At 36.5% G+C, this 27,948-nt stretch overlaps 1 protein-coding gene and 1 long non-coding RNA gene across 16 annotated transcripts in view; one reads left to right on the forward strand and one right to left on the reverse strand.

The window, feature by feature from the left end:
• Window positions 1-27,948, reverse strand: part of SOX5 (SRY-box transcription factor 5) — a 1,038,891-nt gene that overhangs the window by 475,830 nt on the left and 535,113 nt on the right. The gene's annotated exons all lie outside the window — the stretch shown is intronic.
• Window positions 601-27,030, forward strand: LOC103875673. 2 transcript variants are annotated; one of them, XR_004176276.1, is made up of 4 exons: window positions 601-684; window positions 3,739-3,832; window positions 8,761-8,851; window positions 26,957-27,030. It is a non-coding gene; the product is annotated as an uncharacterized LOC103875673 (long non-coding RNA). The 2 variants fall into 2 exon arrangements; XR_002515954.2 differs by lacking the exon at window positions 26,957-27,030 and having other exon boundaries at window positions 8,761-8,958.

The raw sequence follows: 27,948 nt of genomic DNA on the forward strand, positions 1-27,948 counted from the left end.
TTCAAAATAAAAGGATATAAAAGACAAAATTTCCAAGCTCTTAATTCCCTGAGATTATTTCTTTAAGGTATTATGACCTCCATTTTAATATTAAGTAAAAAAAAATTATGGACTCTATTGAAAAATATATCATTTTCAATATTACAATTTAAATATTCACATTTTGAATAACTTGCAAGTAAATTCCTATGTTATTAAAGAAGTTCTCTCCCAAAAGACAGATATGGCCAACACTTAACTGGGTAGGTGGTAGCTAGCCTCTAAAGATGGCTCCCTAATGAACCATGCTTTCCAGTATTTATACCCCTATGGACTCGCATCCTCTTAAGATTGTGTGTTGGCCTTGTGACTCACTTTTAGACCCATAAAATGCAGCAGAAATGATGCTGCATGACTTCCAAGGCTAGGTCATAATACATCTTGCAGCTTCTGTCAAGGTCTTCTGAAATGTTCACTTTGGAGGAAGTCACTTGCCCTGTAAGAGACTGCCATGCTTTGTAAGAGCTAACCATGTAAAGAGGCTGCAGCGAAAAGAAAGATACCAAGCTTACAGCTATTACAGCCAACCTAGCAGACATGTCAGCCATATAAGTGAAGAAACTATCTTGGATATCCAGTCCAGCCATGCCTTCAGATGACTTCAGCCCTGCTGTGATCTGACTACAACTACGTAAGAGATTCCAGGTGAGACTCATCCAGTTTAACCCAATCAAACATCAGGAGCAGAAGAGAATAACAAATTGTTGTTTAAGCCTCTGAGTGTTGGGGTGATTTTTAATGCATCTCTAGATAAATAGAAATGGGTACTGAGTGGAAAGAATTCAGACTAGGCAGGAATTAGACTTTTTGATTTTTAGGCTGCCATTCACTACTTGTGTGGTCTTATATAAATCAAAACTTACTTGCATCCTATATTTTCATGTGTAAAATGAACAGAGTAGACTACACCTAGGTCAGATCTGAGAGCCACTGAAGAGATTCATGGGTTCTACAAATTACCTCAAATTTAGAGCAGAATGCATGTATATATAAAATTTTGGAGTGACAGGCTCTATGGCTTTCAGCAGATTTTCAAGGGGTTATCAAATTACAAGAAGAGATTAAAAAGATCAGAGTATCTCTAATGCCTTTGGCTTGAAATGTCCATTATTTTATGAAAGCCAAAAAGAAAATGGAAGCTTACAGATGGCCTATAGTATTTAGTCAAGAATATTTTTATGATTAAATTTTATAAACAGATATCAGGTCCCATTATTTAAGAATATGTTTAAATCTGTGCTTGGTCAAAATGGTATTGGGTTTCCACCCATCCCTAATACCCTCCCCCAGAAATTGCAACTACAAAAACCTACTAAATTAAGGTACAAATTTTGAAAAACTTAGGAAGGAACAATGAACAAAATAGAGATTTCTTTCTGGAATTATATTGTCAGTCTCGACCTCTTGCAAAGAAGGTATCTTCCAATGCCTAGCATGATCCCATTAGCTGGTATTTTCTTATCTTCATTCAATCATCCAAATCTAGTCCAACCTTTGGATTCAGTTTCCATCAGTAGAAATATAACTATTTTTATGTGTTTCCTAGCAATAAAACAATTTCTCAAAGCAAGACAATTTACTGAATAACTACAATGTGCCAGAAACTTTTCCATTTATCAATAGATTTGTCAATGTATCCAGAGTCGAGATAAGCTTATTAATTTTTGACCTTTCTCCCTACTAGAATATAGTTCCACAGGGGCAAGGATCTGTGTTGGTTTTGCTTCTTCACATATCCCAAGATGCATCCCTAGGATTATGTCTGGCATACAAAGATAATAAATATGTGTAAGATGAATGAATGTGTGTGTATGGAGGAGAGAAATTTGAAAAGGAAGTAACTAGCAATAACACATTGGATTGCCTCCTGAGAAATCTGATCCCCATAAGAAAAATGTTATATAGGTAGAAACAGAAATAGAAGGTAGCAGTTGCTTTGCCTAAACTGCACATACAAGAGGCTAAACCAAAGGACACAATCATCATCCAGGGCCAAGGAAGAAAGATAATTTGCACCTTATTTAAAAAATTGCCATTGCTACTAAGTGCTGTGCATTTCTTGGAGAATCTTTCTTTAGAAATTAGAATAATATTCTAGGCCGGGTACTGTGGCTTATGCCTGTAATCCCAGCACTTTGGAAGGCCAAGGCAGGTGAATCACTTGTGGTCAGGGGCTCATGACCAGCTTTGCCAACATGGCGAAACCCCATCTCTACTAAAAATACAAAAAAAAAAAAAAAAAAAAATTAGCCTGGTGTAGTGGCACATGCCTGTAGTCCCAGCTACTCAAGAGGCTGAGGCACAAGAATTGCCTGAACCTGGGAGGCAGAGGCTGCAGTGAGCCAAGATCGTGCCCCTGCACTCCAGCCTGGGTGACAGAGCCATGCTCCGTTTCAAAAAAAAAAAAAGAATATTCTGAAATATTAATAGGGTTTAGATGCCAAAGAGACCAGTGAACTAAAATGCCAGGGACAACATAATTGTTAAACACTACTTTTGTTTTAAGAAGTTATGTATCAGAAGTATTTATTTTCTAATAAAGGGGAAATCATGACAATGATGCAGCAATAAACTGAAGTAGCCTATTTAGAAAATTGCTTGTAATACAGCAGGGATACTTACATATAGGCAGGATTGCTTATTTGCAGATTATCTACAATTAATCAAATTTTAAAAAATAGAAAACAATGTTCCTCATCTGACATACAATTCACATGTGTACATTTCACATGTGTACATGCAAACACACACACACACACACACACTCGAATTTATTTTACCTAAATACAAGTGGCCACCATGGTGATTCATATCAATAACTTCATAATGGTCTCCTATAGTTTCAGGATTGGGAAATATGTATTATTTTACTAAAATTGTAGATGAGCCCATTGTGACTAAAAATTTCCTTATGTATTTTCTTTCCTAATTCTCTCCCTTCTTTGTATCTATTCTTTCCTTTTTACTTCCTCAAAAGAAGAAGATTCCATATTTTTTGTTAAGAACTTTTATTTTGTAGAGTAGGAAGAGATATTGACAGTTCTGGCCCATTTCTTGAGTTATTCCTTTGTGGTAAAAACCTCTTGTTGCTCATTCTTCTTGCTGTGCCTACAACCTGATTCAGGCTTGAGCTGACTGGAGTTAAAATCACCTTAACACTGGAGGCACAGGTTAACAGTGACCATTCTAAAGTAACAGTTAAGGATAGTAAAATAATTTATCGGAAGTGAAACTTATCCCCTATTGCAGTTTATTTATTATCTTGGTCAACTTTTAAAATGATACTTATATTAGGAGTCTTCCTAAATGAATGACTATTAACATGGAACATTCCCTCTGCCAATTGACTAACAAGAGAAAACATTATTGTCTCCTATTAATCGTTGATACAAGTGTAAAAAAAAGAAAAAGTTAAACTGAGATATCGGATGTCAGAATCACATTCAGGTGAACATTTTTCCCAGGACTTCAAATTTTATTCAACAGTTAGAAGTTTATGTGTTCTTTACCCACAGATCACTTTTGCTAACTTTTTTGATTTTGTGAGTAATTACGTACTAATAATACAAAATTTCATCAAATTGCTGACTTTGGCAGAAAGAAACAGAAATGGTAAATTTCTAGAATCTTAATTTGCAAATGGGTTATTTAGGAGACAAGTGGTTGTTTCTTTTTACTTTAAGCAACTTCTTTCCATAGTGACACAAGCAACTAGAATGAAGTGTGTTCCCTTGGCAAAGCAGAATGAAGAAGTCTTGTTCATGAGGGCAGTTTCCAAGTCAACATCACAAAGGTAACTTACATCAGACAGATTTTTCCACACCGGAAAGAGTCCAGAAGACATTCAGGACATGGAAATTTCATGTGACATGGAAGTCCTACTGTCTGCAATTGTCAATGAGATGTAAAAAACTGACGAAATGATGGATTTGAATTTTTTTGAAACCCATAATTCACAGTAGATAATTTTAAAGTGAAGGAAAACATTTTGTGATCCATCCTTGCATATCTCTGAATCATCCTTATAACACCATGATTACAAAACCGTAGCCTACAAATCTAGGCTTTGTACTTGTCACCTATGGCTTAATAAATACTACCAGGTACTGCTAGATCTTGTCTGATAAACCTCCAAGGAAATCATAATTGCTTTAGGACGAGAAATCAGCAGGTGGCACTCTTTCCTCTACATCCATTTTTAACCACTGTTTTAGGGCAGAATATTAGACATTACATCCTAAGAGGTGGATACCTAAGGTCTAGGGTGAACAGGCGTAAATCAGTGTTGAAGACAAGAGACATCACTAGTGCAATGGAGAACTACCAAGCACTTCCTAAATCTATTCAATAGAAGCACCATAAACCTATTCAGTAGAAGCAATATGAACTATTGATAAGTCATATTGATAAGTAGCTGTTGCCATCTCATTTGGTGATCACTTCATTCCCATAAAAAATTAATATATTTGTGGTTCAAAAATTGTGTCTTATCCAACATGAACAAAAAAAGTTTCTGCACATACTAAATCATCTTCACATTTTATTTTCCTACCTTCACAGCATATTATCAATCAAAGCTTTTATAAAGAGATGAGGTTCTGTATGTGACTCTTGTCAAGCTTAGAGCAGGAACTGGATGGACTGACTCTGCAAACAGATGAGAAAAAATATAATGGTGCCCTCTTAATAAGTACACATTGGAGCTTCAATACTTTCCGTAAAGAAAGCTAGTCTGAGCAGTGTTGACTTAACTGCTATAACTACTTCTCTGTATATCTATGAAACTTACTTTCTTCATAATAAAAAAGAGATATTGAGAACATGTCCCCTCAAAACCTAAGACAGCTTAAAAATTTTAATAAAAAATGTTCATTCGTAGATAAGAAGAGACCATTTCATTTGTCAATTTAAAGAGAGAATTTCTAAAACATATCTGCATATTTAATCTTTGCCATTGCCAAGAGCAACCCTGGTTTCCCAAACTTCAGAAAGATGGTCTAGTTTTTAATGATAATATGGAATTTGGTAATTTGTCCTTTACATAGTAAAAAAATACTTGGAGAAGATCCTTGTGGAGGGTCTGCTATAGTGAACTCATTTGCATCTGGTCTTATTTGAGAGACTCATGGGAAAACTGCAAAACTAATTTGATTTCCTTCAAGTGCATAACAAATAGAAGACCATTTTTAAGGCTGAAGTTTGAGATATAAAGTAAGGCTTATTCTTTTTATCCATAAAATACAGTAAATATTAGAACAAATTAGAATGCCATAGTTTAAATGGTTTTCATAGATTTCTAAGACCACATATACATCCGATTTCACATGAGATACCCCAATTGGAGCTGCCCAAAGGGTATAGTGGAAATAAGACAAAGCACAGCTGTTCTAGATGGCTAGATGAGTGATAAACACAGAATCAATTTGGGTTGGTATCTTCTTCCCATTTGCAAATAAGACGAGAGAGATGGGTAATACCATTTGAAGAGAAGTGTCTATTAGTCTATTAGTGTAGAAGAACCTGAGAACCCTTCGTGACTTGTAGTTTTTATGAAAAAGATTTACTTTCCTTTTATTAGCAATGGATTTCAGAAACAGAACTGATGAGGACACACCCACGGGTATGAAGCATGGATTCCACAGGGCATTTTAAAATAAGCTAGTTGCTCTTATTTCATCAATGCATTCTATGACTGGAAAGCTCAGATAAGCCAACGTTCCTCTTTTAGAGTCTCCTTTAACTGTATGTCATCACATATAACCTTTCCGGGTAACTACTCGTTATGCATGATGGCATACCAACCTGTGAGAACATGATGGGGAAAGCATTATGCTCATCAGAGGCTGTGGGTTTAGCCAACATGCCTAAAGAAGCCCTGAGATTTCTGAGCCTTTTAAAGCCTCTTTCAGTTCCTGCTCCATCCTCAGCCCTTTCTCTGGTGACTATGTAAAAGGCAGCAAACAATCTGGCAGCACCACCCATGTCTGAGTGAAGTAAATGGCCATCCTTCTAAAGACTTAAAAGTTTGATGTACAACAAATGCAACTGGAAGTGAGTAGTTAATAAGCCTCGATCTTGGGTAGATTCAATAGGTTTGTTTCATCCATTGAAAGGTCAACTCATACCTCAAACATTGTGTGTTACAATAAAATGGTAGGTTTTGGGAAAGTCACTTGGAGAAAACAAAAGTAGAAAAGTCTAAGTTAAGTTGCATAGACAAAACCTGGACCCATAAGTAGCTTCTTACAATCACTGATTATTTAGTATGAAATTTTAAATGACTCCTTAAATTCACAATCTGGGGGCCTTGTTCCTAATATAGACTACAGCGTGTTGAGAAGCACAGTATATTATTTCATTAAGTGCTTTTTGGGAGAAGGGGATTTGGAGGTAAAACTGCTGGCTTTGTGTGGCAAGGTCATGACCTTTGACAACTTTGGAGCTTATCTCTTTCATGTTCTCACTCACCAGAGACCCCTAACTTGTAGAGGAATCAAGCACATAAGCCTGGGCTAGGCAGATTTCATCATTGCTGTGGAGCTAGGTTCTCTCTTTCCCTCTCTCTCTCTTTCTCTTTCTGTCTCTCTCTCTCTCTCTTTCTCTCTCTCCCTTTTTTCCCCCTCTAAACAAAACAGATCTGAACTGAGCCAAGGAAACAAAAATGTATTGTTCCTCGCAGATGGAAGCGAGTGTCGCCTAGGTAACCAGATTAATCTCCTTTTTCTCTCCCTTCCTCTCTTGTAGTGCGGTAATCGGTGGGCTCTTTTCACAAAAAAGCCAGCCTCAAAGCTGGGGCTCTAACTAGGTTCCTAATTAGCTGCAATTTACAATGAAGACAACATGATGAGATAATAGAAATTTGCAAAATAATGACATACCTCAGCAAAATATTCCTCCTCCTAAGAACCATTTTTATACAAAAACAATAAAGAGGGCCCTTCTAAAGCAAAGCTGGAAAATGGTGGTGTATTATGTGACACAGAACATTATTGTTCGCCTCTTGTTCCCCCAATCAACAGCTTATTGTTTGGCATCTTAAATAAAAATGACTCAAATACAGGCCACATAATGATCTCCATTGCGCTAATACACTGTATATACTGAGTAGTCAAAAATGTACGGGAGCCAATGCCAGTGGGGCTGATAAAGTAGCAGGGCCCAGGAAGGTAATTTACAATACAATGCAATAAGCATTATTACTGTTCTTAATCACACGTATCTTTCTGATTCCTGTCAGGATGCAACTCTGACATCAAAAAAGGGCACCCAAAAGGAGGACAGCTAGTTAATGAAATATGATGGATCACATTTGTTTTCATGTGGTGGTTAGCTCAAATGAAGCAGCCTCCAGACTGTTAGCCAACAGTATTCTCTTGTGTGACATCAAAGACTACCATTCAATGGGGGCAGAAAAAAAAATCACAGTAAGACAGCACAGAGGGAGGAGCTCCTAGGAACTGAAAGAACCATTAATAGTAATCTCTACCTTATGTCCAAAAGAACAGAGCATGAGGAAGAAAGGCCAAGGCCAACCAGTCAGTGATTTCACAATGAGGATCATCAGCACCTATGCTGATTTCGCGAGAATGGTGCAGCTAACATGCGGTGGACGAGATTTCACATTTTGCTACACAGGAGCCATTTGTCACTAGTGACAGGAGGTACATACCCTCGTGCCTTGTCTGAATCAAGATTACAGCACCCTATGAAACATGGAATCCAAATAATAAAACAGAATCCAATGCCATGTTTTGCATCAACAAGAATCATTCATAAATGGCAACAGATTGTCTAACCAATCAGGGAAAAAAAAACAACCATACACAAAAAGTAAGTCCACATTTGCTTATGGACGAGTAATTGTGAGGAGTACAGCTGCACATACTTGAGAACTAATGGTCCCTGGACTTCCCCATAAATAACTACTGACTAAAAACCAATTGGCCAGGGACAGAAAAAGCATTAACCCCTTGGTCATTTGGCCCTCAGCAACAACAAGACAACTAGATCCCCTCACAGAGTAATTAAAAGGTAACAAGTAGGACAGATTAGAGAAGGTGCCAAATGGGCTCTAATGACTTTGGAGGAAAAATTGTTGTATTTGGTAATAACATTTGCAGAAACGCAAAAAAAAGGGAGACCATCTGGGAATATCACAACCCCAAAGAGTTTGGCATCTGCCTTTTGGAAATGTGGCCATAATATATTGACTTGCATAGGACCATCAACCTTTTACAAAGTCTTTTTTTTTTTTTTTTTTTTTTTAAATTGAATCTCAGTCAACAGAGAAAGAGAGCAAAACGCTGTGACACCGCGCTGAAAACCAAAGATTGGTGATCATAGTTATCTGGGTTTCTGCTTCTAGATTTTCCATAGATTTGATGTTTACTGTAAAATGAGACCTACTCACCAAAACCACTTTACTTTTCAGTTTTATGTAAACTTACAAGAAATGTTCTTATCCAAAGAATTCACTGAGTGACTCAATATAATATTTTTGGTGGAAATAATGAAAAAGAATGTGTTAAACTATTAACTGACTGTATACAGTGTTGGGACCAGAATGTTTGTGAGGCATTATCAAGACTCTAGTGGCCCCATTTAACAACTCTTTAAACTATCAATAATTGTGTTTGTCTTTTAAAATTGTTTGAGGAATTAATAAGGCAAAGGCACCAATGCATATAAGGCCCTCTTTATCCCTGTGCATTTCTTTTTCAGAAGCTCCCATCCTGACTCAATCCAACAACCTGTCTCTTCTGCACATCCAACCTGAGGTAGCTGAACTCAGCTGGAGAAAATCATGCAACAGGTTAGGCGTGGTGGGTCATGCCTGTAATTCCAGCACTTTGGGAGGCTGAGGGAGGCGGATCACTTGAGGCCAGAAGTTCGAGACCAGCCTGGCCAACACGGTGAAACCCCATCTCTATTAAAAATGCAAAAAAAATTTATCAGGGCGTGGTGGTGCACGCCTGTAATCCCAGCTACTTGGGAGACTGAGGCAGGAGAATCACTTGAACACAGGAGGTGGAGGTTGCAGTAAGCCAAGATCGTGCCACTGCACTCCAACCTGACACTCAGTGAAGAGTGAGACTCTATCTCAAATAATAATAATAATAATAATAATAATGATAATAATAATAATAAAAAGAAAAGAAAAAAAATGCAACTCCACAGACCGGGGCCACTACCCCAGGCAGACCTGTGCTCTTAACCCTATTCAAGAATCTTCTCAGTTGTCCTTTCACACTTCCTTTCACTCATTTTCACAGCTGTCTCCAACCTTCACTATTTTCTTCACTTCTCTATCACCATCATTTTCAGATGACCTCACTTCCCATAGAGATGTACTACCTGCCTCGTCCACACACACATCACTTTCTGCAACCCTCCTTAAAACATCTCTGCCGGAAAGATGCATTATCAGAGGACTAGGCATCCTTCCCTCTGTTTGAGGTTAACCCCCACTAATGATTGGGATCCACTCTGCTCACATTAGCTCAGGATCTTGCTCCATCAGTTTTTCCCAAACCTTCTTTTGTCTTCTGTTCTACCAGCTTATTCTCCTTAACCAATATACACATGCACAAATCAGTCTTATCCTCTTAAATCCTTCCTTCACACCTCCATCTTCCTTTATCTGCCCCCACATCACATGCTTTCCCAGAGATTCTTCTTTTCAGCCCAGCCTCCCTGATCGTGTCCACTTCACAGCCTCTTCTAAAAGATTCTAAAAGTGAAAATTAGAATTTAAAATATGGACTAAAATACCTTCTCCCTTGCAGTTTGTTGTTGTTTTATCATTTGCTTAGCATTTTTTAACCTGTATTTTTCTATGTATTTATCCATAAACAGCTGAAAATATTTTAGGAAAGAAAAACATAATATTCAACATATCTGATGCATTGGTTTCAAAGTTCTAATTGTGATGAAATTATTAGAATTACAGAAAATCAGGCTTGGAAGGAATCTTAATTTTGCATAAGTTGGAAATGAGACTTCAACACTTTAGGTCATATTTACAAGAGCAGAGGTGGCCGGGTGCAGTGGCTCATACCTGTAATCCCAGTACTTTGGGAGGCCGAGGCGTGCGGATCACCTGAGGTCAGGAGTTCAAGACCACCCTGACCAACATGGCAAAACCCTACTAAAAATACAAAATACAAAAATTAGCTGGGCATGGTGACATGTGTCTGTAATCCCAGTTTCTCAGGAGACTGAGGCAGGAGAATCTCTTGAACCTGGGAGGTGGAGGTTGCAGTTAGCTGAGATCTCACCCATTGCACTCCAGCCTTGGTGACAGAGAAAGACTGTCTCAAAAAAAAAAAAAAAAAAAAAAAAAAAAAGCAGAGCTATAATCTGGCATGAGGTTCCCTGACTCCCAGTTCAATGTCCTTTCCTCTAGAAATTGAATTATATTCCCTAAAATACTCCCCTTCACACAGAATTCTTTTTCAAAAATTAGCAAACACAATACTACATTGATCAATTTAACATATAATCCTGCATTTTTTTGAGACAGGGTCTCACTGTGTAACCCAAGCTGAAGTGCAGCGGCACTATCACGGCTCACTACAGCCTCAACCTTCTGGGCACTAGCAACCGTCCCCCTCCACCACCTGGTAGCTGAGACTACAGCTACATGCCACCATGCCCATCTAATTTTTAGAAAAAAAAATATGTTGTACAGATGAGGTCTCACTAAGTTGCCCAGGCTGGTCTCGCATGCCACCGTGCCCATCTAATTTTTAGAAAAAAAATATGTTGTAGAGATGAGGCCTCACTATGTTGCCCCGGCTGGTCTCGAACTCCTGAACTCAAGCCATCCTCCTGCCTTGGCCTCCCAAAGTGCTAGGATTACAGGCATGAGCCACCTTGCCCAACTACAATGCATTTAAATAAAAATGCTTTCCAGCCTTTAATTCTTTAGATAATATACAGACATCTCTACCCAAGGGAGGCCTACTAATTTTCATAGATCCAAACCAGAACTAGAAAAATAAATTGCCAAATCTGCGATTGGAAATGAATTACAGATATATAGAATTATAGTTTTAAAGATGAAAGGAACCATAGAGATCCTCTGGGCCAACGTCCTGTTATTTGTTTGTTGTTTGTTTATTCTGAGGCCTGAGTCTCAGAAAGGAAATGGTCATAGAGCAAGTGAACAGCTATGTTTATTTCACACTGCATCTTTGTGTAAAGCTTAAAATATATAGTGATGAAGAGTCAATTTCTCCGAGGTTAGTCAGACACTTGGAGGTGGGAGTAAGTTACCTGTGGAGTTGTACAACAATCCTCACAAGCTCACTGCAACTGCGGTTAATTGAATGTGCCCAGTGTCTCAGAGTTGATTTACTACTCTAAGAAGCCACTTTCTTCCAGGGAAAGGCTTAGTAACTTGGTGAACTGAAGCTCCATTTTACTTAACATCATTTGATCTAGATCTGTAAATTATATTTCCCTCTTAAACTACAAGAAGCAGTTGAGGGAATGGAGGCAATTAATTACTTTTACCAAAGGGGAAAAAGTTATTACTAAAACCTCACGTGGATGCATCCTGGTTCCACACTGTGTGCCAAAGCAAGTTTGGTGAAGCTAAACTATAATTAGGCCCTTTTAGTAATTAAATCCCTTTGAACAAAGTAAAAGAACCATGTGATACTGAATTCTGGAAAATGTAAGTCACATTAGAGTCATTTTTAAACTGATTTACTCCTACAACATCTTGATGAATCAATGTTGAGCAGTCCTTACGTATATCAAAGGCACCAAACTCTATACAACATGTAGATAACTAAGGGTCAAAGTTCTTTGACTTGGGCCTCAACATTAACCAACCCCCGATGGCCCATGATGATGTAGTTCAAATCAATAACTGAAATTATGACTCGAGTAATCCCTTTGATCATTACACCTGAGGTTACTAACACAAACCTGAGTTTCTCTCCACCCTCTTCCAAAGTCAAGACAAGTAAAAACAGACAAAAGAAACTCTCCCAGTTCAGAATTAACAATGTTCAGGCAGTGCTCTTTACTTAAAGGAAGAAAACAATTAAGTGAAACCTTGAAGTAATCTCATTCTGCCTGTTTAGCCTCTTCATCCCTCAATGTGTGGTTAGCAAGTGTGGCAATCAGGGCTAAGGCCTGCTATCATTCGGCCTTAATTAAAAAAGACACAAGCAGCGGAGCTGTGAATTAGAAATGTAGCTATGCACTACCCCTGATTAATTCGAGGCTCATGTTGGATTAATAACTCCAAACAAAGAACAAAAGGAAATTGTTATGCGAATTGCAGCCCTCCCAGGCCAGACAAAGGTCAAATCACAGGATTTCAATTTCATCCGGAGTCGCTTAATCAACTCCCTCGGAAGGAAGACCATATGTAGTTCTGAAAGCTACCCATTGTAGTCCTCTTGTCACTGGACCTGAGAGACGGCACAGTCATCCTCTCAAACGATTCTCAATCGCTTCTCTTCTTTCCCCTTTAATATGACAAAAACATCATTATTACCAGTGATTAAAGAAACAAGAGATCTGCCCTGCAGAAACCATCCCAACAACTGCTGGTTTATGGAGTGAGTTGGACACTGTTGGCACAAAGCCTACAGACTTTGCTCCTTTTCCTGAGAAAGGTCTTCACCAGCAGCGACAGAGTCACAACCACCACAGAAGTGAGTGACATCATTGGCAGGGCATTGGGAAGGTTTTGTCACTCCACTACATTTACTGAGAGATGACGATAATAACTCTGCCTATTAAACACAAATGAAGTGCCTGGAAGGTACAGTCCAGGAGATTTCAGAAGGTATCAGAAGACAGAGCTCTCTCCTATGGCCGAGTAGAAGCTCTGCATGAGATGGGAACAGAGGTCTAAGTGGCTCAGGAGACCTGAAGGGCAATGACAACCACACACCCCTACCCCAGCAGTTCTAGTTTCACCCACATTTGGGGTTTTCTTCTCTTGGAGACTGCACTAAGGTCTAATGTAGGCTGAGAATGGCTGACTCTCATTAGCAAGAAGGGATTAAGTGGTTTGAAGATGTGATGACTTACACTACAGCATTAACACTTCTCACCCTGTCAACACCAACGAGCTATTAATGGTAAACTCTCAGGACCATTACAACCTTGTCCTGTATAATCAAGACCCAGCGTTCCTCAAATGAAATTCTAGCAAACTAGATGGTTCTTTCAAATGACAAAATAATAATCTTCAGAGATTTTAATATGAGAATTCCAAGATAGCCCTTTGGCCTAATGGAATCAGCACCAGTATCTTATGATAATGATGGCAAATGTGATCCTTCTATGAAGTGATTCACTGGGGTGATTCACGGGAGTGCTTAATGAAATATACTTTGTCAGAGAGAGGCTCATCATCACAGATTGTCAGAATTTGTATCATCCAATGTGATGTGGCAGAATTCTCAGCCTCTGCCTTCTTCAAGGAATGCAATAATAGTTGTCACCTTCATGTATTCTACACTTAGTCATTTGGGGAATTCATTTATTCCTCTGAATTCCTAGTGCTCTGGCGGGACTTCTCTTATTGAACATATTATTTTCTTATGTATATCATGTTATTCATTCACTTCTTTATCTCTTATTCATTGAACAAATATTTATTGAGTGCCCACTATGTATCAGGCACTACACTAGGCACTGGAGATAAAAGGTTATCTAATAGTAGACAACATTCTTGCTGACACGGTCTTTACAGTTCAGTCAGTGAGACAGATCATAAACAAATGCAAAGTCATAATATGCCACATGTTATTTAGGAGAATACATGATAGCATAGGTTTTAACCTATTAAGGCTGTGAGAAATTTCCCTGAGGAAGTGACACTTTTTTCTCCGATATAAAGTAAGAGTATAAGTTGAACTTGATGAAAAGGGAGACAACAGAGGCAGAGCCTCTTGTCTGAGGGAGCATGACAAGTGGATTAGTGTGAAAGGGACATGTGTCTAGAACTTAGGTGGCAAGGCAGAGAGCACAGCAAGATTAGTCTAAAGAGGTAGCACCCTAGAACAAAATAGCAGCCTTGTAGGCCATGTTAAGAATGCTGGTGTCATCCTGAATACAGGAGGAAACATCTAAAATACTGTAAGTGGAAGTAGTCAAGATACAATCAGAACTGTGTAGCCATTGTAATTTGCCTACCATTCTACAAAATCTCTAGTAGTTAAAAACAGTTCACTGGTGTCCCTTCCCAGTGCCAAGCACAATGCTTTGCACAACAGAGTGGCATCTTGCTCCCAAGGATTGGCAGGGCTGATTCAGTTTTATATTATTGCTCCATACACGTCGCCATGCCTAAGCCATAAGCATGGTTGAAGAGGATGGTCCTCTTAGCAAGAGGAGAACCATTCCTTAATTTAATTTTCCACTAAATTAAACTGAAAAGCATTTTAGTATACTGCTTGAATGGTGAATACACCAATGAATGAATAAATGGCTTTAATACTACACTGGAAAATGGCATTTGCAATCACTGAGGACATTAGCGCCCCAACAAACTTCTGACCATTGGTAAAAAAAAACTGGTATGCTTTGCTCCTTAAAATTGTATTGCTATTGTTTGGGTTGGATGACTTCTCAAGGTAAAATGATAATTTCTACCTCCCGAGATATTCAAAAGTGTAATGGCAGTGCTTTTTCCAAATCAACCCCATATCTGAAACATAAAGTCTGTTATTTCAATTTAATGGCTATCAAAAAAGTTACACATTTATCTGTGAATCATAATTCCCAGGGAGCATTTATGCAAGCCATGTTCATTATGTGACATACAACGATCAAATAATGAGCACATTCACGAAGCACATTCAGATGTTTGTTACACATGATAGAACAGCTGCATCAACAGAGCTTTCTGAGGATTATTCTTCAAGTTTCTTCTTAAAGCCACTTCATTTCCTTTCCAAAAACCAGTATTACTTGATCTGCATATTTAAGACAAACCTCAGAAGTTGGATGAATGTTAAATTTTTCATATTAGTTTGAAACCCAGAGAAGCTGTCCAAATCCCAGTTATAAAATGTATAATTATCTTGTAGACAGTTTAAGTCTTACAGTGTCTGATTGGAGAAGGAAAATTTACCTCAATACAGAACTTATTGACTCTTTTAGATAGTTTGTAAACATTACTTCAAAATACACCCAACAAAATAAGTGATCAACTTAATTGCTAAATCTCATTGTTCCTTTTACTGAGTTTTGACATTGGCACAGGTAGTGGTAAATTAGGGGTCATCTAAACATGTATTTTTAGAGTTGACATGGAGGAATGATAAAAGTGATTCCCCATTAATTGATCAATTAAATGTCATAAACTCAGCTACATATACATTTATTTGTCTATTCTATTTATCTTTTAAAAACTGAGGCATGTGCTGCAGGTATCTGTTTATTAATTCATTCATTATTTACTGCATGATTGCTAGGTACTGTGACTATAGCAGTCAACAAAATAAACATAATCCCTGCCCTCAGGATGCTTTCATTATCTCTTGGACATGTGAGGAAAATGTGGGGAAAAAATGTGAAAAGAAGTCAATTATCTTTACATGTCCTGTTATCATATGTAAAGTGGTAGACCCATGCTTTTGAAATCCAGAGTCTCAGATTTTAAGTATGCTGTTATTTTTTTCTTAATATAGTGTAATGCAATAAGCATTTAGCCAGGCAGTCTCATGTTAGAAATTAATTTAGGCTAAGATAGGTTATTTTGAGGAGATTATTTAATAAGTTATTAAAATACAAAGAAGCAAATTATTGCTCAGTATTTTGGAATATAATGAAAAATGGAATACAATGGTCAAAAGCAGTTAATTTTACTTTCCAGAACAGCAGACTTCTATTTTACACGCTGTAAAGGTCTACGGTGTTTTAACTACAAAATAATTTCTTTTGATTTCTTGTAAAGTGTATTTCATTCACCCAATCAAAACATCAAGTGAATTTTATATTAAGACAATGAAAGCATACAGTCTGTTATTTCCATCTACATTGCACTGTATCACATTAACTGAAAACAATTTTTATAGCAATACAAATCAACTCAGATTTAACCTCCCAAATAACTGCTATGTGACAGCTATAAAAAGTAAGTAGTATAGCTTAAAAATAACTACCAGAATTCAGAAAATACGGGAATTCTTAGGCATTTGCTCAAGATGAATATTTTGCTTCAAAACAAGTTGAGCTGACTAAAACTGACTACATTTCAGACATTTCTAAATATGTATAATAATTTTCAAACACTAATTCCAAATCATTGTACTCACAAACGCTCTCAAGGTAACAAGTAGAAATCTATACTGTGTTAGCATTGGACAGAACACATTAACAAGGACTACAACCTTTAATCTCCATAACATACCGAATCTGTAACTCTGAGTACTCAGAATTTTATTTCTGATTATGAAAAGATTATAAGGCTTGAGTATAAACACTTAGATTTTCACTAAGCCAAGTAGAGTAAGACTGATAATTCACATCAAACTTCTTTACCCTATAGGAATTCCAGAGGTGATTTCTCTGAACAAGATAACGTATATGCATATAAAAAGTGACTATTAAAATAAGTGGTGACCTGAGTTCTATAATTAAACATTTACTAAAATCCTATCTTTTACTAAATTTTAAATTTGCAATGACTTGAGAAAAAACTAATAACGATGAAAGGAAACCTGTAGAAAATCCTTCAAAACTGACGATGCTATTTTTAATGTATAAAATATAAAAAAGAAAAGAAAAAAGAAAACAGAAAGTTCCCTAATGATGGGATGAGAGCAAAGTTGAGGAGGATGGGCCTTTGTATTGAAGGATAACGTGAGAGTGAGCAATGGAAAGATGGAAATACACAGATTGTAATCCAAAGCGGAGGCCACAAGAAATCTGAGACCCTGGTAAACACGACGTGTGTTTAAGGAAAAAGTAACGTATTTCTCTAAACTCATGCAAAAGGTTTGAAGGTTACATAAACACTGAAAAGAATCCAGTCTAGAGTGAAAGAATTGAAAGTTACTACCTCAACTCTAGTTCTCTTGCTTAAACATCTCCATTTCTACTTTTTAACATAATAAATTTGCTAGCAGTTTTCCCAAAGAAAATATTATTTTAGATACGGAGAACAGTGACTCTCTGTCTGGTCTTTTAATATTCACAGAAGAATGGCTCCTTCTTAGGCTGCAAAGACTCTCTACCCCTATCTAGTGGTACCTAATGCTTATTACAGGGAAGAGTAAAATATTTATCTCAAATTCCAAAATTAGCTGACAGCTGATAAACAAGTGGGCAATGTCAAAATGCCAATAAAACTTTCAAAGTAATTCACAAATGAAATAGCACACTTAAAAATACAAATGACTGCAATTACTGAAAAAATTCCACAGAATAAAAATACTCATTTGTGATCATCCAATGTTCCTCTTACATGAATCAGAAGAGTGAACTGGATCTCACCAAGGTGAATATTAAGATTAGTTGGAAAAGAATAATAAACACAGGAACTCTGTAAGCTTCACAATTAGCTCCTGATTACAAGATGTGCTTTCTAATCCATAACCCTACAACAGATTAGATTGCTGGATTTAAAAAATACTCTTAGACTCTGAACAACCTAATATGGCTCAACTTCTATTTGAATGACGAGACTTAACATAGCTCCACTCTTAAAAGGTAGTAAGAAGAAAACAAACTATCTCATGATATTTAAAGTAAACACAGTGAAGAAGGAAGCAAAGGAAAACTAAATTTGGCAGTTTGGCTCTTTTGCTTCCTAAAGGAAATGATTTTGATGGGGTAACCATGGGAGTGAAGGTTACAGTGATCCTTACTTCCTGGACTACAGAAGCTGACATAATCCTAACATGGATATTTCTCCAACTCTGTATTATTCTGAGTATAAAAGATTTATTATCTCAGAAGAGATATCCAAGAACTTTTTAAAAAAATTCACTGATTATAATTTAATAGCGGCTGAGAAAATCCCATTGGTACTGTGGATAGAACTGGTGAGGCCTTGACCATAGAGAAGATGTTGACCCCGGCTACGAATGTTAAATTGTGGTCAGGTGCGGTGGCTCACATCTGTAATCCTAGCACTTTGGGAGGCCAAGGCAGGTGGATCACTTGAGTTGTGGAGTTTGAGACCAGCTTGGGCAACATGGCAAAATCCTGTCTCTATGGAAAAAAAAAAGTAAAAAAAAAAAAAACAAAAAAAAATTTTTGCCAGGCGTGGTGACCCTATTTAAAAAAAAAAAGAAAAAAAAAAAAAAGTTAAATTGTATGCATAGAGTTATTTAAAGTTCTCCATAGCACATCTGCAACTGTTTTTTTTTTTTTTTTTTTTTTTTTTTTTGAGATGGAGTCTCGCTGTGTTGCCCAGGCTGGAGTGCAGCGGAGCGATCTCAGCTCACTGCAAGCTCCGCCTCCCGGGTTCACGCTATTCTCCTGCCTCAGCCTCCTGAGTAGTTGGGAATACAGGCACCCGCCACCTTGCCCGGCTAATATTTTTGTAATTTTAGTAGAGACAGAGTTTCACTGTGTTAGCTAGGATGGTCTCAATCTCCTGACCTCGTGATCCACCCGTTTCGGCCTCCCAAAGTGCTGGGATTACAGGCGTGAGCCACCGCGCCTGGCGCAACTGTGTTAATATAAACTCATTCGCTCAGGAAAAGCGGAAGCCACTGAGGGAATTGTGCATTTCCATCATAGACTCACACCAGGCTCTGAGGACTTTGCCATGATCGTGAATATAAAATCTGAGACCACAGCAGCAATGAAGCATTTAAGAAAGATTTATAAACAGCTGAGCTTTTAAAGGTTAATTTTAAAGCCAGGAGTACCCAGAAAGCTTTGTATCATATTGTTATAGTCCCTTTGGCTAACATGGATTCTTCTCAAACTTGTTTCTGATTTATTACTCAGCCAATTCCAATCCACTAAAACTGATCATGTTGATAAAACAAATAGACACTATTTACATATCTCTTTCTTTTACTTAATTCCACAGCCTATCTGCAACTACAAAATATTCCTACTTCTTCAAAACACCCTCCGCCTTAGCTTCTGAGATTCTAGCCTCTTTAGCTAGACCCTTTAATTTTGAACTCCTCATGACTCACCCTAGGCCCTGTCCTTCATTTCTGTGTTAATTACTCCAATGACTTCTGGCACCATCTGTATTAAAAACAACACTCAAATCAGCTCTCCTAACTCTAGACTATCATATTCTACTGCCTTTCACATCTTCATTTGGATGGTTTGCAGGCACCTAATATTCATTCTGTCTCAGCTTCCTCAATGTTTTCCAAGTGACATTGCCATTCACTGAAACCCCAAAGCTAGAAACACAAGAATTATCTCCAACATGCAGTAAATGACTAGGTACTACCGATCCATCTTTGTAAATGTCTCTTAACTCTGATGCCATGGCCACACCACTTCACTTGGGGCAGAGGCATAGCAAGAGACAGAGTAGTGGGACAGTAACTCCCCCGCTACTTGCTGCCCCAAAGCTCTATCCTTTCCTTGAAGGGTTATTCAAGTTGTCATCCGAATAACCTTTCAACTTACCATGTAAGATGGTAAGTTTGAAGACCAGATGAAAAGTAACAACGAGGGAGATGGGAAAGCAAAACCTGGACACTATGGAGGAGGCCCTCACATGTAAAATCTTTTGTCATGTGTCCACTCCTCCACCAATCAAAGTTACCATCCTGCCCTCAAGTCCATTTCCCAAATATTAGAGCTTGGCTCTGCCTTTAACTTGAGGTTGCCATAATCTCTTCTCTGGACCACTCAAGTGGGCTACACATCCATCCCCTGCCTCTAGTCCTGTTCCTCTCCAATCCATTCTGCATCCTACATCCAGTGTCATCTTTTGAAAATGCAAAACCAGTCACATCAAACTTTTCCCTTCACACCACAAGTCCACGAAAAACATCTTTAACAAGTTAACAGGGCCTTCTCCAATCGGGTTCCTCCTAACTGCATTGCTCATTGTGCTCCCTGCTACTCTGTATTCCTCATCTTGCAATTCCTGGATTTCATCATGCTTTCTCTCACTGCCAAGCTTTAGAAAATACTATTCTATGACTTATGTGGTTTAGGGTGCAGGGGGCAGGCAGAGGGGTTTCCCTGGCCACCTAGATTATGACACTTCCCTGTTATGCCTCTGTGCAGTCAAAATGTCTGTAGCAGTCACCAACACTTTTGTGATTACAGTATGAACTTATAAGGTGACCATACTGTCTTCTAGTCTCAATGTCCTTGAGGGCAGGAGATCATAACTATCTCATTTAGTGCAAAACTCCCAGCACAGCACAGTGCCTGTCACATAGCAATGCCTTCTCAATATTGTTGGATGAATGAATTTGCTTGTTTCTTTATAATTTGGATTAATAGGAGCCATGGATCACAGTTTTAAAGTAGTAATATATCAAATATCTAAAATAGAGTTTCCTTTAAACTAAAATTTGGACAATAGAAAACCATATATTGATTGGCCCATAAGGAGATGTGGCACCTTCCTTCTAGCTGCTTGAATTTGCATGCTACTAGGCTGGTATGATAAACAGACTAATTTAAAAATCAAATAACAGACTCTAAGAAGTTATAACAATCCCTGGATTAGTATAGGATGATAACTAAAGGATCTGCTATATTAAGTCATGACAATAAAAGTAAAATCCCTCCATCTTTTCCTGGATTACATTTAGAGCTCAAATCAGAGAGCCCTAAATGAATAATAATGAATGTATGCCTCTGTGAATGATTGAAGACTGAATCACATTTTAACTAGACAATATTTATAAGTCCCTTTGGATGACATAATTACAATTCAAACCATACACTAATTAGTAGCAAACATCTATTTAATATTATTTAGTGGGTTTAAAATATGTTTTGTTTCTGAAAACAGTAAGAGAGAGGACACTTTATGCAGAATACAAGAACGCTGAGGATTTAAGTCAACAAATAAGTTGGTGCTACTTAAAAACAAAACCAATTACACTTCAAAAATACATAACCAAACCAACTATATTTCAAAAATAAACAACCATATTTTATTTTTCTGATTAATAATAAGGACTAAATATACTCATATACAGGAGATACTGCAAAATTATTTTAAACATAGATTTTATCAATGATAATAATAGTCTTAACAGTAAATATACATTAGTTTCTATTGACTGTAGTTCCTTTTAAATTGGTGTATTTCCTCATCAGTTTTACACTGCAGTTAAATGTACCTTAATAGAATATTTACCAAGAGCCAAAACTTCTCCAACATTTTATTTATTTATTATTTATTTATTAGAGATAGGGTCTTATTCTGTCACTCAGGCCAGAGTACACTGGCATGATCATAGTTTACTGAAGCCCTGGACTCCTGAGCTCAAGCTGTTCTCCCACCTCAGCCTCCCAAGTAGCTAGGATTACAGATATGTAACACCACACCTGGCTGGTTTTTTTTAGTTTTTGTACAGATAAGACCTCCCTATGTTACCCAGGATGGTTTCAAACATCTGGACTCAAGCGATCCTTCCACTTCAGTCTCCCAAAGCACTAGGATTACATGCATAAACCACTGAGCCCAGCCCATTTTAATCTTTAGATATAACTCAGTTTTGCCCCAGTTTTGCCTGACAAGTGAATACTTGTTTAATTGGGTTACTAATTAAACTAATTAAATAAAAGCTACTCATAGCATTTATTTTTATTTTTCAGAAATGTTGATCATTGCCTTCTCATATTACTTATAAGTCCTTATGCTTTTTTAAGTTCATGAAAGAAGAAGGAATTAGGAAAGAAGCCATAACAAATTTCAAAATATACTAGTTTGAAGATGAAATTATTTTTTTAATAGGAGGACAGCCAATATTTAACATTTTGTTCGGTAAGGTATCTTTGGATAGTTATATGTAATGGAAGAGTAAAGAAATGTTAATATTGTAAATTAACCACATCTATGTAGCACTTCATATGTGCCAGGCTCAGTTCTCACTGCTTCATGTGTATTAATGCCTTTCATTCTCATTGTGACCTTATGAGGTAGGTGTTGTTTTCACCTTCATTTTACTGAAGATAATTTGAAGCACAGAGGATTAAGTCACTCAGTCACATAGTAAATAATGAAGGGGCCTGGGTTTGAATTGAGCCCATCTGGCTCTAGAAAGTATGCTCTTTGTGGGTATATTATGCCAACTCTGTAAAACACAAATAATACTATTTTTTTTTGATAGTTCACTAATAAAAATACTCTCCTCTAACCTCAAATAGCCAAGTAAATCTACAGCAAAAAGAACATACTGAAAGCATCATACTACCTGACTTTAAAATATACTACAAAGTTATAGTAATCAAAATAGAATGATACTGGCATAAAAATAGACATGTAGACCAATGGGGCATCGTAGATCCCAGAAATGAATCCAGACATTTGCAGCCAACTGACTTTTGACAAAAGTGCCAAGAATACATAATGAGGAAAACATAATCTCTTCAATAAATAGCATTGGGGAAACTGCATATCCATGTGCAAAAGAAGGAAATTAGATCCTTATCTCACACTATATAGAAACTAAACTCAAAATAGAAGAAAGACTTAAATGTAAAATGCAAAACTGCAAACCTACTAGAAAAAAAAGCACAGGAAAAGTTCCATCACATTAGGCAACAAAAGCAAAAATAGACAAACGGGATTATATCAAACTAAAAAGCTTCTGCATAGCAAAGAAAACAATCAACAGAGTAAAGAGACAACCTATGGAATGGGAGACAATATTTGCAAACCTTATATCTGATAAGTGGTTAATATTTAAATCAGATCAGGAACTAAAACAGCTCATAGCAACAAGACAAATCATCAAATTTAAAAAATAGCAAAGAACCTGAACAGACATTTCTTAAAAGAACACATGCAAATGGTCAATGAGTATATGACAAAGCACTCAACATCAGTAATCATCAGGGGAATGCAAATTAAAACTACAATGAGGTATCACCTCACACCTGTTAGAATGCTATTATGAAAAAGACAAAAGGTAACAAGTCTTGGCAAGGATGTGGAGAAAAGGAACCCCCGGTACACCGTTGGTGGGGATGTATATTAGAACAGCCATTATGGAAAACATTATGGAGGTTTCAAAAAATTTAAAAAGTTAAAAATAGAACTATCATATGATCCAGCAATCCCACTACTAGCTATATATACACAAAGGAAAATAAATCAGTATATTAAAAAGATATCTACACTCTTATGTTTATTGTAGCATTATTCACAATAGCCAAGATATGGAGTCAACCTGTGTCCAATGATAGATGAATGGATAAAGAAAATGTGGTACATCTACATAATGGACTGTTATTTGACCATAAACAAAAGAAAATCCTATCATTTTGCAACAACATAAATGGACCTGGAGGAGCTAGGCCCAGAAAGACAAATACTGTATGACCTAATTTACATGTGAAATCACAAAAAGTTGATCTGATAGAAGTAGAAAGTAGAATGGTGGTTACCAGGAGCTGCAGAGGTGGATGAAGGAGGTTGGGAAGTTGATGGTCAAAAAGTATAGTTTAAAAATTCTCCTGATTCGAATCCTATGTACACTAGTGTCTAACTTACAAGTTAGTAGTCATCTTAAGTCATTTATAAATTTTAATTTAGCACTCTGTGTTAACCCATAAAAATGTTATATAATGCCCTATTTTTACACATCCTGAAGAATGAGAATCATTGGCATGCAGCATTAAAAAAAAAAAAAAAAAAAGACTCGGAGTAACTTAGTAATTGAGTATGCCTGGAGATAATGTAGGGAGAATGGCAAGAACTGAGGCAGGAGTCACAGTATAAAGTTCTATGGTCCCAAATGCAATTTTGTAATTTTATCCATAAGAGAATGAAAATAGAAGAAAATTATTTTAAGCATAGGCGTGAGATAGTCAAACACATGTTTTACGAGGATTATAACAGAGAAAATTTGAATATAAACTGGAGGCCAGGTAGTTATTTAAAATGCTGTTGCTATTAGTAAGCAATGATGAAACCTAAGTTTAATTAGAGTGGGGAAGAGGAGAACTAAATAAAAATTAACACTTAAATAGTAAGTAGACTAGATTTGATAACTGATAACACTGAAACTGTTGGGGAGGAAATAACTATGGGCAAATTATAGTAACAGCTAATATATACAATGTTTTAACACTGTTTTGATTTTTAAACAAAAAATCCATAGGCAGCACAAGAACAATAACATAAGCCACGGTTTAAAAAAAATAGGTTTTATCATACACCATTCTTATCTTAAAATTCCATTAAAATCCTCATTTTAAAAGACCATCTAACTGAATTTGCTTCCTGAAAACATGAGTACCTTTTATAATTTCACCTATAATATAATCAGCCAACACTGATTAATAATATATTGTTAATAATATATTGTTATACTAAGGCTTGGATAGAAAATAACAAAAATGTATCATCAAATATATTTTACCTGTTCAATGATTAAAATCTATAATTATAGATAACATTTCATAGCAAATTTTATATGAAGAATTAATTTGGTTTTCTAGCATTTCCTGCTGTTAACTGTGGTAGCTACTTATAAACGACATTTAACATTAACTCATTCATTCATTCATTCATTCATTCAACCAGGCCATGCCAGGTAAGTACCAGGTGGGTAAAACTACTAAACACAATGGGAAATATAAGTGAAAGAGAAGTTATAGTTATTATCTGAAAGAAATTTAAAACTTAACTAAGGAAACTAAATGTAGGGACATCTCATTCTAACAGTAGCAACTAAACCTGTTAGTGAATAATATTTTATTTTCAATGAAATTACCTTCAAACTACACTCTCTTCTGCTGCTTATTAGGATTAAATATAGCAGGTTATATATTTCACACTTTGTAACACTTGGACTTTTTGTTGCCCTAAACTGGGATTTTCAAACTGGAAGTTGGATTTTGAATCTTGAACTACATTGTAAGTTTGTGTATAAGCACATTGGTAAGGAAGTCTACAGATTTAATCAAAATTTAAAATGGTTTCATGACTCCCCAAAAGGTTGAAATACCATGAGGTCATTTAGAAAGTAGGTAGGCAAGTAGAAAATGAATCTGAATCATGTTTTTCCAAAGCCAGTTGAAGTAAACTTATTTTAATTTGTTGTTATATATGTTTTCCAAATGACTTTACAATTTTGCAGAAAGAGGAATGAAAATAACAAAACCTCACCCCAAAAGTCACTGTCCTAAAATTGTAAGTTAAATACCTAACCAGTCTTGAGATTTTCAGTTATAAAATTTAAAATTTTAACAAAATATTTATGTGTTACAATAAATTTTCAAGATTTTTCATGTCTAACTTTAAAAAGTGCTTTGAAACTCACAGGACCATTATAAAGTCATTTAAAAAAAAAAAAAAAAGTATCAATCCAGGCTTTAAAAAATAAAGTTTCTATGCTTTTTGTGAAAATTCAGTTCCACATGTTATTTTTTAAAGTTACAATTTTCTGCAGCATCAAAAAGTTCCATTTTGAGGACCAGAAGTTTAATCCAGACAGGATGGTTCTCACCGGCCTTCTAAAGCAATCCACACCTACTGATGTAGGCTTACAGGTAAGTAAGAAGATGGTGATTAACACCTTCAGAAAGAGTAGAAATCTTTGTGATTTTATTTAATCTCTGTTGAGCACAGTGAATATGAATGAATTCAAATTTCCAGAAAATCTGCCAGTAGGTAGAACAAATAAAATATTTAATCACAATGGTCTGGAATCAGTACTCATTACTGCTAATAGCACAGTTGTATAAAAGAAGACACAATGCTACCTTATGTTAGCCTGACTCAGACAGCATTAGGAATAGCCAAAACCACAATATAGTTCCCTTTTTTGCTTGTTTTCAATGATGCTTAGTTGGGATTTGTCATCTGAAGACAGCGTTTTTTATAGGTCATAATAAGACCAGTCTATAATCAAAGTCTGTCAGTCCAGTCTATATTTTATAAGTCCAGTCTATAATTGAAGACACCAAATTTAGGACTATCAGTCTCAGACTTTAGAGAAACATAACTGTTTTGATAATCCAGGTGATTTTAATTTTCTCCAGTGGAGAAAGTGAAACATCTCCAACAGATTGATTGTCACCAAGAGTTTTAATTTTTGGAAGAGGACAAAGAATTCCATTCAGCTTCCAGAGAATGAGTGAACGAGAAGGCATTTCATTTTCCAAAGCTCCCTTCTCTCTCATTTCTCTAACACAATACACTTGGAAACAAAAGACAGATTATTAACTTTTAAAATGAAGCTACTTGTTTCTCTCCCCTCTCTGGATGTCTGGCCCCTCCTCTCTCTTGCCTCTCAGCACATCTGGTAACCATGTGTGGCAGTGCTAATGAAGACTTTCCTGAGTGAGTTACAATTAGTTCCGACTGCCATGCAGCTTTCCTGGGCTGTACCAAAGTAAAACATGGGAATGGGGGCAAAGGAGAACCAATAACTATTTCACTTCTCAAAACTGAGTTCTCTTCTGCCCCTGGGACTCTCATCACCAATGCTCGGGACAATTTTTTTTTTTTTTTTTTAAGATGTAAGCAAATACTTTCATAGTTTCCTCCAAATCAGTATTTTACCCAACTTGATTGAATGCAACAGGCAGGCAACAGTACTTCTATGATCCTCTTAACAATAAAGAATTGTTAAATAGATGCTATTCCCCCTTCGTGGCCTACGTATTATACTTACCTAACAATTTTATCTACTTTAATAGAATAAATTTGTGTGTTTGTGTGTTTTACTATTTGATGGATTAGAAGGAACTGCGGAAGCAAATGTACTGTATACAATTAGGCTGTCCTGAAAACGTACATTTTTGTTTACTCTAGGCCTCTTCCCCCTTCTCAATCAAGCTACTAATAGAGCTGTTTTAAGTTTCAACAAGGACCATATTAACTGCGGGTCTCCACATGAAACAGAATGCTAAACCCCAGAGTCTCCTGACAATGTAAGCTCAAAGTCTCCCAAATCCTGTTTCACATTTTTGTCTGAAATCATGGTAACTTCTTTGCAATGCTTTTTTCTGTACCTGGCAAATTATTAGTGCTCAATAGACAATATATGATGGCAGCGATGTCCTTTGTGAGCATATTTTAAGTGACATTGAGGGTAGAAAACTTGATATAGTTATTTTTGACAACTTGTATCTATGCCTTATGATTTTAATGGGATCTACTTTTTAATTTTACCAACTCTGGTCCTTTAATATGGATTTACTCGGTAAAAGCTAATCAATGATAACGACAGTTTACATTTCAGCCTGCCATGCATATTCTCTATATACACACAGTAGGCACATGAACCCCTATAACAATTAAGAGTTACAAATAATCGTTTACAAATAAGAATTCAAAATCAGAAATAAAAGCTGGATTTCCTAACAGGTCACTTGAAGCTATAACAATGTATAAATCAAATCATCCCCAAAACAAAGAAAGATAGCAATCAAGAAACAACATAGAAGAAAGCTGTGGGAATGTTACTTCTTCTTTTGATAGAAACCAAAATGAAACGATATAACATCCAGGAATAGTGATCATAAAGAAAATGCAATCAGCATATTAGGTCAAAAAATAAATCACACTCCTTCAGCTCCTCTGGAACTTAAATGTAAATAGTTTCTTAATAAAATAAAGAAAAGCATCTCCCTCACTATATATAATTGAAAAATATTTCAAATTCATACAACTAAAATTTCTACAACTGTTTTCCCTGCTGCCTTCTCCCTCTCTCATTAAAAATGTGAATGATTTAACTGTACAGTACCAAATTCTCAGGCTAGAGAAAGTTTTACTCTGAGCTGGCAGCTGTTTGCATTCAT

The sequence above is a fragment of the Papio anubis genome, chromosome 9, assembly GCF_008728515.1.
Source record: "Papio anubis isolate 15944 chromosome 9, Panubis1.0, whole genome shotgun sequence".
NCBI lineage: Eukaryota > Metazoa > Chordata > Mammalia > Primates > Cercopithecidae > Papio > Papio anubis.